The following is a 12,948-nucleotide window of genomic DNA, read 5'->3' as shown; positions in this document are numbered from 1 at the left end:
CCTTTTCTGGTATTAGGATCCTTCCTTCTATGGTGATGAACCAGCCTTCTGAGTTTTCTTTAGCCTCTGTTTTATGGGCCTGTTCTCTTTCTTATGGGCTGTACTCTGGCCGGGCCAGGAGGACAGGGCCAAAGCATACTTTGGCTGAAGTAGCATCTTTTTCTTGGACTTTTCTAGGAGGGCTGCTTCCTTTGCCATTCTGTCTGCTAATCCATTTCCCTGGCTGATCTTGTCTGGTCGGTTAGAATGGGCCAGACAAGATGACTGCAATGGCTCAGGGCTTCCAGACTGCCTCCAACAGTTGCAGGATTTGTTGGCTATTTTTGACCTCTTTACCCCCAGACATCAGTAGGCCTCTCTCTTTGTAAATGGTCCCGTGGACATGTAAAGTGGCAAAGGCGTAATGTGAGCCAGTGTAGATACTGGCTGTCCTCTCGTCTGCTATGGGGAGGGCCCGGGTAAGAACATATAACTCTGCCCATTGAGCCGACGAATGGTCTGACAGCCGTCCATGTTCCACTACTTGTGTGATGGTGGTCACTGCATACCCAGTCTGGTAATCTCCTTCTTGTAGGCTCCGACTTCCTTCAGTGAAGAGCTCCAGGTCAGCATTGGGAATCGCAGTGTCCACTAAGTCAGGCCAAGGAGAGAAGACTTCATCTAAAATCTCCTCACAGGAGTGGAGGGGCTCCCTCTCTTCTTCTGGCAAATATGTGGTGGGATTGAGAGTCCTCACTGCTTGGACTTGCACCTGGGGATTCTCACCCAATAAAGCCTGATATCTGGTCACTTGTTCCCCAGTCATCCACCGACTGGCGGTGCTGTTGAGCAGAGAAGTTACTTGATGGGGGACCGGGAGCATGATGCATTGTCCCATAGTCAGTTTATCTGCTTCTTGTATTAAGAGGACTTGTTACTGCCAATGCCCGGAGGCATGGGGGCCAACCTGAGGCCACAGGTCCAGCTTCTTGACAGGTAGGCTACCAGTCGATTCCATGGCCCCTGTGGTTGGGTCAGGACACCTAGTCCTATGCCTCCCTTCTCATGGCTGTAGAAGGGGAAAGGGCGAGGGACATCTGGGAGAGCCAGGGCTGGTGCCTCGCCCAGGTGCTGTTTAAGTTTTTGGAATGCATCCTCTTGATCAGGGCCCCAGTGTAATGGTCCTGTGGGGTCCCCCTTTAGTGCCATGTAGAGTGGCCCAGCATTAGCCGAGAATCCAGGGATCCATAGGTAGCAGAAGATGCAGCACCCAGAAACTCTCTCAGTTGCCTCCAGGACTTTGGGCACAGGTACTGGAGGATCACTTCTTTTCTCCTGGTTCCTAGCCTTCTTTTACCTCGGTTCAGGTGATACCCCAGGTATATGACCTCCTTATGGCAGATCTGTGCTTTCTTTAGTGAGACCTTGTATCCTGCTTCCTGTAAGAGTAGGAGTAGCTCCTCTGTTCTGGTTTTTCTTGCCTCTGGAGTGGAGGCCACCAGGAGTATGTCATCTACACACTGGAGGATGGTGCAGTCTTTCGGTCAGCAGCTCTCTAGGTTCCGAGCTAAGGCCTCCCCAAAGATTGAGGGGGAGTTTTTGAAGCCCTGTGGGAGCCTAGTCCAGGTCAATTGTTTTTTTGTTCCCATGTCAGGGTCCTCCCATTTGAATGCAAACAGTAGCTGGCTGACCTCTGCCAGTCACAGGCAGAAGAAGGCATCCTTAAGGTCCAGACATGTGAACACCTTGGTGGTGGGTGGAATCAAACTCAGCAAGGTGTACGGATTGGAGACAACTGGATGAGTGGTCTCTGTTGCCTCATTGACCCAGCTCAAGTCTTGAACAGATTGATAATCATTGGACCCTAGCTTCTTGACAGGAAGTAAGGGGGTATTCCAGGCTGATTGTGCTTCTCTCAGGATTCCCTGGTCTTACAGGCATTGGATGTGTGGTGCTATTCCCTTCTTGGCATCTAGGGGTATTGGATATTGCCTTTGGTGCACTGGGTTGGCTCCTGGTTTGATGGTGACCAATATTGGATGGTGTCCTGTTGCCAGCCTGATTTGCTTATCTTGGTCCCAAATGCCTGGGAATCACTCCATGAGATGAGCTAGGAATGGATGAGGACTGACAGGTTTATTGTCCCTCAGAGTGTGTATGTACCATTCTTCTTCAAGACTAACTTCCAGGGTTAGCACCAACAAGGCACTCATGTTAGGCGGTCCCAGGTCCATAGATACTGTGGTGGCCAGTTTAGAAAGTAAGTCTCTTCCCAGAAGGGGGCCTGGAGCCTCTGGCATGTACAGAAATCAGTGTCTGACCCAGTGTCTGCCAACTGTGCATTCTTGGGGTTCACAGAACTGGTATTTCTTAATGTTTCCGGTGGCCCTATAATGGTGATTGAGTCCTTAGTGAGACGACCAGTTGATGTGGTCATGGTAGAAATGGCTGCCCCAGTGTCCAGAAGGAAGTTTATTAGGCAGCCCTCAATGTCAATCTTGACCATGGGCTCCTGAGGGCAGATCAAAAGGGAGCCTGGTCACCCTCAGTCAGACTCATTTCCCCAGGCTGCATTTGTCTCTAGGTTGTAGACTTCCTAGGATTTGGTGGCAGCCACTGTCACCTTTCCTTTTTTTCCCTTGTTAGGGCATTTATTTTTTCAATATCCTTCTTCCTTACAGTGTGCACATTGGTTCTTCCCAAGAGGATCTTTCTGTTCTTTCCTATTGGGTCCCCCTCTCTGGCCTTCAGTCTTTCTGCCTCCCTCATTGAGGGCCATTGCCAGGATCTTTGTCTTTTTTTCAAATATTTTTCCTTTTTCCTTTTGGCCATTTCTTTTTGGTTTGCTACCACCTAGGCTATTATGCTAATGAGTTGGTCAATGTTGGCACCTGCAAAGCCCTCCATCTTCTGCAGCTTTTGGTGAACATCAGGGGCAGACTGTTGGATGAAGGCGGTGTTAATCATGGATTGGTTTGTGGGAGCCTCAGGGTTGAATAGGGTGTACCGATGGTAGGCATCACATAACCGGTCATGGAACTAGCTAGGCAGCTCATCAGGCTTCTGTGTGACTTCACAGACCCCGGCAAGTTTGGTAGCTCCTCGTGCCCTCTGGTGGGCTTCCTCCAGGATAGCTTGTCTCATGTGCTGGATGGATTGGAGTGTTGGGGTCCCAGTCTGGTCTAGTGTCTGGGATTCTCTCATCTGCCCACTGCTCTGGATTTGCAGTCTGCAGTGGAGCTTGTGTGACTAGCCAGGCTCTGTCTGCCTAGTGTACTTGTCAGTGCTTATCAGAAGTGAAGAAGGTGGACATGAGTTGACGACAATCATCCCAGTTGAGCTGGTAGCTGTGCATGATGTTGGTTAAGAGCTCTATCACAGCTTGTGTCTCCTCTGAGTATGCTGGGGTGTGCTGTCACCAGTTCAGGAGAGCGATGATAGTGAATGGCTGATACACATATTGCATGGGTCCAGCCAAGTATGACCCATCTGCCTGGGGTAGAAGCAGCCAGGGAGCCTGATGGAGGGGGCATAGCACTGCTGCTGGGGCCCCTTCTTTCTTACTTGTTAGCCTCCCAGAATTTGGTGACCTTCCCCAGTGGGTCATCCATTCCTTTAGGGTCGTTGGAGGCAAAGAGGGGTATAATGAGGGAACTGCTTGGTGACATGGGTGGGGGTCTGGGCCCAATGTTTCCTCCTTTCCATTATGTCCCCTGCTTTGTACTCAGACCTCAGGGAGGCTGGAGTGGCTGGGCACACTGGAAGGACATATGGTGGCAGATCTGAGGACTCAGATTTGGAGGTGTGGTGTACCCCAAATTTCTTTTATTTTACTTTGTCATTAACCAAAACAGCTGTGTGCCTCTGGGGGGCATGAAAACAGAGCCAGTCAGGTGGGCAGGCAGCCAGGATATACCAGGAGTTGATGTTAGGAAACTGGTCTGGATGGCCTGGGTCTCCAATGACTATGTTCCTGATGTGGGCGATAATAGCCAAGTCTAGAGTGCCCTCTGCTGGCCATCCTGTGTTACAGGGGGGCCATTCCAATTCACAGAATCTCCGAAGCTTAGCCGGTTTCATCTTAACCCCATAGTCACCTGAGAAGCCCAAAGTTAGCAAGCATAGTCTGGAGCACCATCGGGCGCTTTGACCCAGAGGAGCCCATTTTATATGTGCTGATAATTGCCGATGTTGCAAGACAGACAAAGAGGGGGGGTGCTTCTCAGTGAGGCTACACAGTTGCTCGCCTGGTTGCAACCCCAAACAATGAGGTTGGGTGTGACTTAGCCATAGTGGGTTCAGCCCAACAGGGTGACTTAACGATTAGGTGCTAGCCTGATCCCACCATAGTCCATATGTCAATCACCGTAAATTGCAGGATGAGCTCACTTGGACTCCGTAGCCTTTAGGGGACCTCAAGAATGCCCAGCCATGGAGACACAGATTCAAGCTTGAAATGCAAGCGAGTCAAGCTACTCACTCACACACCATTCACTCAGCGTTTAAAGCAATCAGTCCCTCTTTATTTCCCCTAAAATCCTACTTGCTCTAAACCCAATTGACCAAATCACATTGGTTCCAGAGGAAGGGGAAACGAGTCACCCTGGAATCACATCAGGGCTCAGCTGGTCCCCTGCAGGGATCAGTCTGTGATGGCTCCTTACACTGACTACCCCAGGGGTTCCTACCTGGTCTGGTGCAGGTTTCCGTTTCACTCCACCAATCTGAGGGCCGGGTCCTTAGCTCCACAGCCTCCTTCAGTCATCTGGAAGGAGACCCCGGAATCACATCCGGGGTGCTGCACTTCCCAGTTCCAGCAACCTCCGCAGGTTACAGGGCCAGGGGGCTGGGACCCGCTGCCCAGTGGGGTGTGGATGTCTATATCTTGCTGGGGCTTCCAAAATGTTGCGGGGAAAATCACCAGACCAGCAAGAGCAAGACTCAAACCTAGGTGGTTGGAGGAAAGGATATCTCCAAAATGGCGCAGGCCCCGAGCTCAGGATGGCTGGAGATTTTATATCTAGAAAAGCACAACAAGCAAGCAAGGAGGACAGAAGCAGACGTGGCAGTTAGCTGTTCAAGGTTACAATCTATCATGTCAGCACAGATGTGGACGAAAGCCATCCACAGTTTCTAGCAAGATAGCTGGATGTGGGGCCCCAGCTAGGGGAAGGGCTTTACTTGTCTTTGATCATTTCCCCCAGCTTTGATATTTCTCTGGGTTTCCTTATCAGTAATCCTTCAGCAATGTTTAATAATTACTGTTTTGGGGGCAGGTGCTTCAACACTTTATAATTTGGGTCATTTTTTTCCCAATCTCATGGATTTTAATTGACATCTTAATGTTGTTTAAATTTTCACTTCCCTGATCCTCTTTTGAGATTGAGCATCTTTTCCTCTGTAAATTGTCTAATTATGTTTTTGGTAAACTTTTCTTTCTGGTTTGCATGAATTCCTTATATATGCTGGATATTAGCTCTTGTCTCTTATAGAAGTAGCAAATAATTTTTCCTAATACACTGCTTTTAACTTTGTTATATGTTCAATCACACAGAAAGAAGTTTTGAATTTAGGCACAGTCAAACATTTTACTCTAACATTTTCACAGCGTTTTGGGGTTTTTTGTGCCATGACCCCTTAACTTTGTTACAACTGTTCACATATCACCTGTGATTTCTGGCAGGTTCTGTAATGTGCCAAAGATGCTACTGCACATCTTGACACATTCTGTGGAACAAAAGAAAAGACCTGTTTTGAGATCCTTTATTAAACTCCCCCAAAGCTCAAACACTTGCATTTTATTTAGTTAAAGAAAGCTTCCCCTTTGTAGAGACCTTTCCAATCTATGGACCAAAGGCCAAAATTCTGTTGGAAGAAGTAAGCACTACTGAAAAGTTGTACTTTAATTACATTATCACCAATGGCATTTCAATATGTATGTATTAAAGTATCTTCATCAATGACTGTTATGGTCACTTAAACAGGGCTCCGGAAATTTTTGTTTTCTTCTTATTTGCTGTATTTTGTTTATTCGTCCGTCCTACCTTCCTTCCTTCCTTCCTTCCTTCCTTCCCTCCTTCTTTCCTTCCTTCCTTTCTTCCTCTATCCCTCCCTTCTTTCTTTTTTTTTTGGCACTATTGAGGATTGAACCCAGAGCCTCACCCTTACTAGGCACCTGGTCCACCACTTGAGCCATGCCCTCAGACCTTTTTTTAAATTTTTATTTTGTTTTTGAGACAGGGTCTCATTACCTTTTGCCTGAGCTGGCTTTGAACTCTTGACCCACTTGCCTCTGCCTCCTGAGTAGCTGGGATTGCAGATGTGCACCACCATACCCTGCACTCATTTTAAAAATGAGTGTACATTGCTGTACATTAAAAAATATGTACATTGCTGGAAAGTAGCCAAAAGACAAGTATTGGTTTTTTTGTGGGCCATGGTTTTATCTGAGAAAATCAAGAAACTGCAGCTTGTTTTCTTTCAACATACTGTGCAGGAGAAGACTCTGGACAAGCTAGTAATAAGATCTTTGGTCCTGAAATCTTAGGATTTCACATATTTTCCTTGCCACTTTTTAGAATGACAGACATTTAATTTTGAATAAAATAAAAGGATACTTTTTAAAATCCTTTATACAAACTATGTTACCTACCAGTTGAGATTTCCAATATTTAATCAAAGCATGTGTATACATGAGCACATTATCTACTGCCAATATTCTTCAACAGTTATCAAATGGAAAAGACTCTGTTTTTGTAAAGGCAGTAGAAGTAAACAACAGCATTTGTTATTACTATTATTTTGGGGTTTGAACTCAGGGCATCACCTGCTAGGCAAATGCTCTACCACTTGAGCCACACCCCTGGTCTTTAGAGATTTTTCACGTCAGGTTTTGCATTTTTGCCTGGAGTCAGCCTCAGACCATGATCCTCCTGTGTAGCTGGGACCACCGGTGTTTGACACCATGCCTGGATTATTTGCTGAGATAGGGTCTCACTAATTTTTTGCCCAGGCAGGCCTCAAATCACAATCTGCCAGCTCTCCACCTCTTGAGTAACTGAGATTATAGCTACTCAAATTCTATGACATCCTGACAGAAGCATAAATTTATTCATCAACCAGGTTGTTACTAGAATATCAAGTTGAAAATTTGCAAATTCTGTGACTCAGAAATTCTGCCCCATGCATGCATCATAGAACAATGTTTTCAGAACATTTTTCTGTAAACTTTTTTGGTAAGAAAAGAGTTTTTGAACAGTACAAACACACACACCCTTACTTACATACTCACATAGAAAAAACTGAAATAGTTCCATGAAACAATAACTAACCGTAGTGTCTGAACTGTTGTACTTTTTATTTCACTTTTAAAAAGAAAATACTGCTGTGTCACACTAAGACATTTCATGTTTCATGAGTGAATTAAAACACATGGGGAAGAGTGAAATATGCTATCTTTATTTGCTTTAGCTCTTGCCTACCGTACACATGTGCGCAGAGCAGTGCACAAAGAAGTCTACTGTGGAATTACTGGTTGTTATAAAACAATGAAGTTACGTATGTATACAACTCAGTATCTAGTAGAGAAATGTACATATACAATTTTGCACACACAGGTTGGAATAAAAGCCTTGGGGTTCTATGTATTGAGGTGAGTAGGTCTCAAGGATGTTGAACAAAATGTCAGCAAATTTTTGATGGCTCAAAGTTGCCTTGTGGTTAAATTCTCTAGTGAATGACTTTGATTATACTTGTTAATTAAAGAGATTCATTTTTTTTTGTGCCATACTTTACAGTCAAGATGACTGATACTCTGTGGCAGGAATATAGAAGTCTCACTCCTATCCCTTCCCAGAAAAATCAGTATCCCTCTTCTCCATGGAGAAAGTGTAGTCACATGTTTGTCTAAAATTTCTAAAACTGAGCTTTGCCTCTGTGGAAATGTCCAGACAACTCCTCAGCCACCAAGTTATAAAGATTAGAAGAGATTACCTACTTATTGGGAAATATCAAGGGCAGATGAAACTAAATTAGTATTAAAAGGACCTCAGTCTAGACCTTGCAGAATAATTGGTTCTGAATAGAACTGATTTTCACAGAATCTCTTTCCTTCAAAATAGAGCTCCAAGAAAATGAATGAAATGACTGTGTATAGTGAACAAAAAAATAAGTAAAACTGGAAATAAGTAATTTAGCAATCCGTGGGCAGAGGATCAGCCAGGGTACAAAGGAATCCCTTCAATGGAGTCTACAGTTGTGTCCTGGAGCAGTGGCCAGCCTGAGGAGTGGATCCAGAGAGCAAACCAAAGATACTCACCACTAGGGGGCACTCAAAGTTGGTATCTGTCATGTGAAAGGAGTAGGGTTTTAAAATTACTGAACCTACACTGCTCTTGGTGGTGATAATACACCAGATTCACGTGCTTCCTAGAGCGATGTTTATTATTATGGATGCATTTTTTAATCATATATAGGATATTGGCTTCCTTGATTGCTATTTCAGGTGGCGTGGATGATCAATGCCCAGTGTGAATGTAAAAGAAGAGAAATGAGAACATGTTTTGCACTGTTTACAGCTGGAGTGTTATCTGCCTAACAACCCTTCTACCCCCTCTAAGTCTTTCAGCACCTAGAAAAAAATGCTGAGAACCTGAGGACTCCACCAAGGGCTCCTGGTCACACTGAGGACACTTTGGGGGAAACAAGGATTCACTCTGATTATCAAGTGCTTTAAGCCCTCCCATTGCCCCCTTCCTATTTCCTTGATAATAAGTAGCAAAACAGTGACCCGAAACAAATTGTGATGCCTAGAGTATGCTCACCTCTTCTGTAGCATAGTCAGATTAGAACACTTAATTCTGAAGTTGATAGGGAAGAAAATCAACAGACAGCAGCAGTTTGCTTCTAATACTATTCTGAATGATTAATTAAAATGAGCTTTTGTGTTACAGTTTATTCTGAGTGGGCACTACAATCAAGGGAGATGAGGAGGGTGAAAAGTCACTGCTTTCACAGAACAATGGCTGCAGGAAAGATCAGGAGTTGGGAGATGCCAATCAAGCCAACTTTTCCGTACTCCTAAGGGCCTTTCTAGTTTTCATAAATAATAGGTTGCTATATTTGTTCCCTATTGCTATGGTAATAAATTGACACAAGCTTAATGACTTTGGACAAGACAGATTTCTTCTCTGATGGCTCTAGATGTCAGAGTACAAAATGGGTCTTAAAACTCCCCCAAAATGAAGATGTCAGCAAGGATCTTTTCTGGATTCTTCTGGGGAAATTCATTCCTGCTCTCTTGCTGCTTCCAGAGGCTGCAGCATTCCTCAGTCCTGATATCATCGCTTCTGTGTCTGCCATGTTACCAGAGCCTATGCTCCCTCTGTATTCTGCCTCCTTCCCAGATGAGCCCTCGTGATTACATCGGCCCAGACAGATAACTCAGACTGATCTCCCCATCTGAGATCCTTACCTTAATCACATGCCAAGTACCTTTTGCAATAGAAGGTAACATTCATAGGCTCTGGAGATTGGAATGTGGGTGATTTGGGCGCCATTATTTATTCAGCCTGAAGGAGAACCTGAAGGAGTTGACCATGTATGTCATAAACTGAATGGAATGATACAACCCTGGTCTCGAGAAGCCAGATCCAGACCATGGGTATCAGCCTCAAATCTGCATTTATTGTTGATTGTCTCTGCTCATTTGGCGTCATTCTGAAGTCTCCCACGAGATTTACTGTTGCTTACTATTTGGAAGAGTAAATTGCTTACAAAAGACTTTAAGCCTCATAAGCCTTTTTTCCTGGGTTTCATTTGTTGTATCTTTTTGCTTTTGTTTTTTGATGCCAGAGACTGATGCTCAGCGCCTCCTGCGTACTAAGCATACACCCTATCACTGAGCTACACCCGCAGCCTCTGTGGTTGTGTCTTAATTTCCAACAGTTACCTTACAAAAATTGGTTCTGTTATTACCTATACTTTCATCACATTCTCTTAAAGCATCTATACTTTTCCATGATAGCATTTATTGTGTAATTTAATAAATGATGATGTCTTTCTTACTAGGCCACCAGCTCTGTGAAGACAGGGTGCACGTCTTTCTTTTTTGTATTATATTCTAGCCCAGAGCATTGGTCCAGCATGTGATAAGCATTCAAATATTTTGGAAAGAATGTCTGACTGTCTCACCACGCTTTCATAAAAGCTCTATTACTACATTGAGCTCCAAGGCAAACATGAGCTGTGTTTAGTCATCTTAGTAATTCTAAGAACTAGCATAATAGCAGAGACCAGTAGGCATTTCTTCAATTTTTAAATGAATGGGTGTCAAACACCAGGCGTTACTTTAACTGGCCTATCTAGTAACATGCTCAAAAGGGATACTCTTCCCCAAAATGAGTTTGAGAAAATGTCTCTGGATATTCTAGCTCTGAGGTAGATTGTTAGAAAGACCCTCATTCCAAATTAATCTTCTCATTACACAATCTTAGCATTTTGTGCAAGGTTATAATTAGGATTAGAATATGTCCAAAAGAGAATTCTTTTTTTAAACATAGTTTAAGATGTCTACCTTGAAAACAGAAATAAGCAAAGAAGGATTGGTTATTAAATAATAATCTTGTCTGCATACTTACAGACTTATTACCAGAATACCATTGAGCCTACAGAGTATAGAATAAACAAATTTGATGTGTGTGTTTTAAACTGACTACGTCCCTGTCTTCATAGGGAGGCAATCTCTACACTATGAAGGTGTTCTTTGAAGGAACTTTCTGGCTTAGTCATCAATGCTGCAATATTCATGTTTCTTAAAATAATTCACTGAACAGAAATAACATATAGTAAGTACAGAAATGCCATCCACTTGGTTCCAGGTATTTGAGACTCAATACATTAAGAAAAAATATCTCACTGGGTGTTAAATCAATGTTTAGATTTTTCTGTTTGCTAGGTCTCATAGAGCTGACTCTCGTAGGTTAACTAAAATATAGGTCACTTTTGATTTGTCAGGGAATGAATAATTCCTGAAAGTAATTTGGAATAAAGCCTGGGGGGACAGTTGTCAGGCTGGTTGTACTTATTTCTCCAGCCAGCCACACCCCAGAAGAAAGATAGTTATTTGTTGATAAGTAGTTCCAAACACAGCTCCAAAAACACAAAATCCATCCAATGCCATTAAGCTTTTGAATTCCTTGGCTCCTGGCTCACTAATATCATAGCAGAAGCTCAGGATAGCAGACGCACTTTCACAGTGAAAGAATTTATGGCCTTCTCAATCCAGGCTGCCAGAGAGGGAGGGCCTTGAAATGCAGCCTGCTGATAAGGAGAATGGCAAGGTGAAAGGTTGTGACCTGGGGCAACAGCGACCTACCAAGAATGTTGCTCAAAGAGCAAAGTGAGTGTTATTTTGGTCACATGGAATAAATAACAAATTTAGTTGACAAAGGTGTCTCAAGATGACACAGATGAGAATAAAGGGACAGACAGCTTTGGATTTGTATATTTTGTTTCCTTTTAAAGTGTTTCAAGTACCTCACGGAGCTTGAAGTTCATCCTTAGATAGATGTGCATAAAAGATCAAAAGATGTCTTCAATCAGTTTTTGGTATCCACGGGATTATTTCAGAGAAAAAAATCACATTTATTTATTCATCAGATGTCTTGAGCACCCACTATGTATAGGCCTTATTCTAGGTGCTGGATTTAAAGAGATAATGTGTGTTATTTTTCTTTGTTTGATGATGAGAAGGAGGACAGAGATATTGTCACTACCTCTCATTGGGGACTAAGCACCCTGTTACCACTTTAAGTGCATCCTGTGGTTACGTCATACAATTCTCATATAATCCTTGCTCTGATGATAAAAACAATGAAGCCAAGAGATACTGACTCCCCCAGGGTCACAGCTGACAAATGGCATTGCTGGGTCTTGGCCCCTTCTGCCCTGCCTACTGTGGAAGAGAGTTAATTATGGTTAATATACTGTTTCACAGAAGGATTCCAGTCAGTAAAGGATTCCCCTGTTTTGTTTTGTTTTGCTGTGCTTGTTGGCAGTCCTGGGGTTTGAACTCAGGACCAAGCTCACTAGGCAAGCACCTACCACTTAAACAAAGATGTTTTTCTCCAGAATTAAATCAATAGAGAAATGTATTTTCCAGAAGCTTGTCAAGATTCTGCTCCCTTGTTAAAGGACAGAAGATGGAGTCATAGAGAAGATGGTTGATGTCCCCATGTCTCTGGGGTGTTTTTGGGGATTGTCCTTCCCATTCAGTTTAGGAAACCATGAACCTGCCATTCCACCAAGCACATTCAAGAAATCCTCACAGAGGGCCTACCGATCAAGGCATTGGAGTGAACTTGGGACAAAGGTGAGTGAGGTGGGTTTTCTCAAAGCTAGGAGCTGAATGGGAAACATGGGGTCAGGGACTGGGAGACATCAAGGGGAAGGATCTGACTGACCCCAAAAGTGAGGGCTGTGATGAAATTAAACAGAGGCTCAGATGTCCAACTTTGAGGAACTGGCTCGTGATTGAAGTGTTTGATTTCAAGGAAGAATTTTTTGAAAAATGAGATGTCAGGCTGAAATCTCCGCTACGGTTTCAAGGAAATCTAAGTCATGTGACATCTAAGCCATGCCAGCTACATTTCAAAACCCAGGACAGGACACAAGGTCTGCCCAGCCACCACCAACTTTTCTTTTGCATTCGTCATTAAATTTATTTATTTGATGCTCAATGTAATTCAGCCGTAAAGTAGTTCAAAATGTTCCCCCAAAGTCCTCACCATCAATATCATGAAAGTAATGGTTTTAGAGTCAGAGAGATAGTCTCACTTTCCTCATCTGCAACATAAAGTGTTAGTAACCCACAATATAAGTCCATTTTGGTGGTTACTAAATGACTCGTTTCTGAAGTCGGTACTTCTGAAGCCGTGTTGTAGGGCTTCAGTAAACTACCACGTAGACAAG

Source organism: Castor canadensis, chromosome 12 (genome assembly GCF_047511655.1).
Source record: "Castor canadensis chromosome 12, mCasCan1.hap1v2, whole genome shotgun sequence".
NCBI classification, from domain to species: Eukaryota; Metazoa; Chordata; class Mammalia; order Rodentia; family Castoridae; genus Castor; species Castor canadensis.
This window is presented reverse-complemented; position numbering follows the sequence as displayed.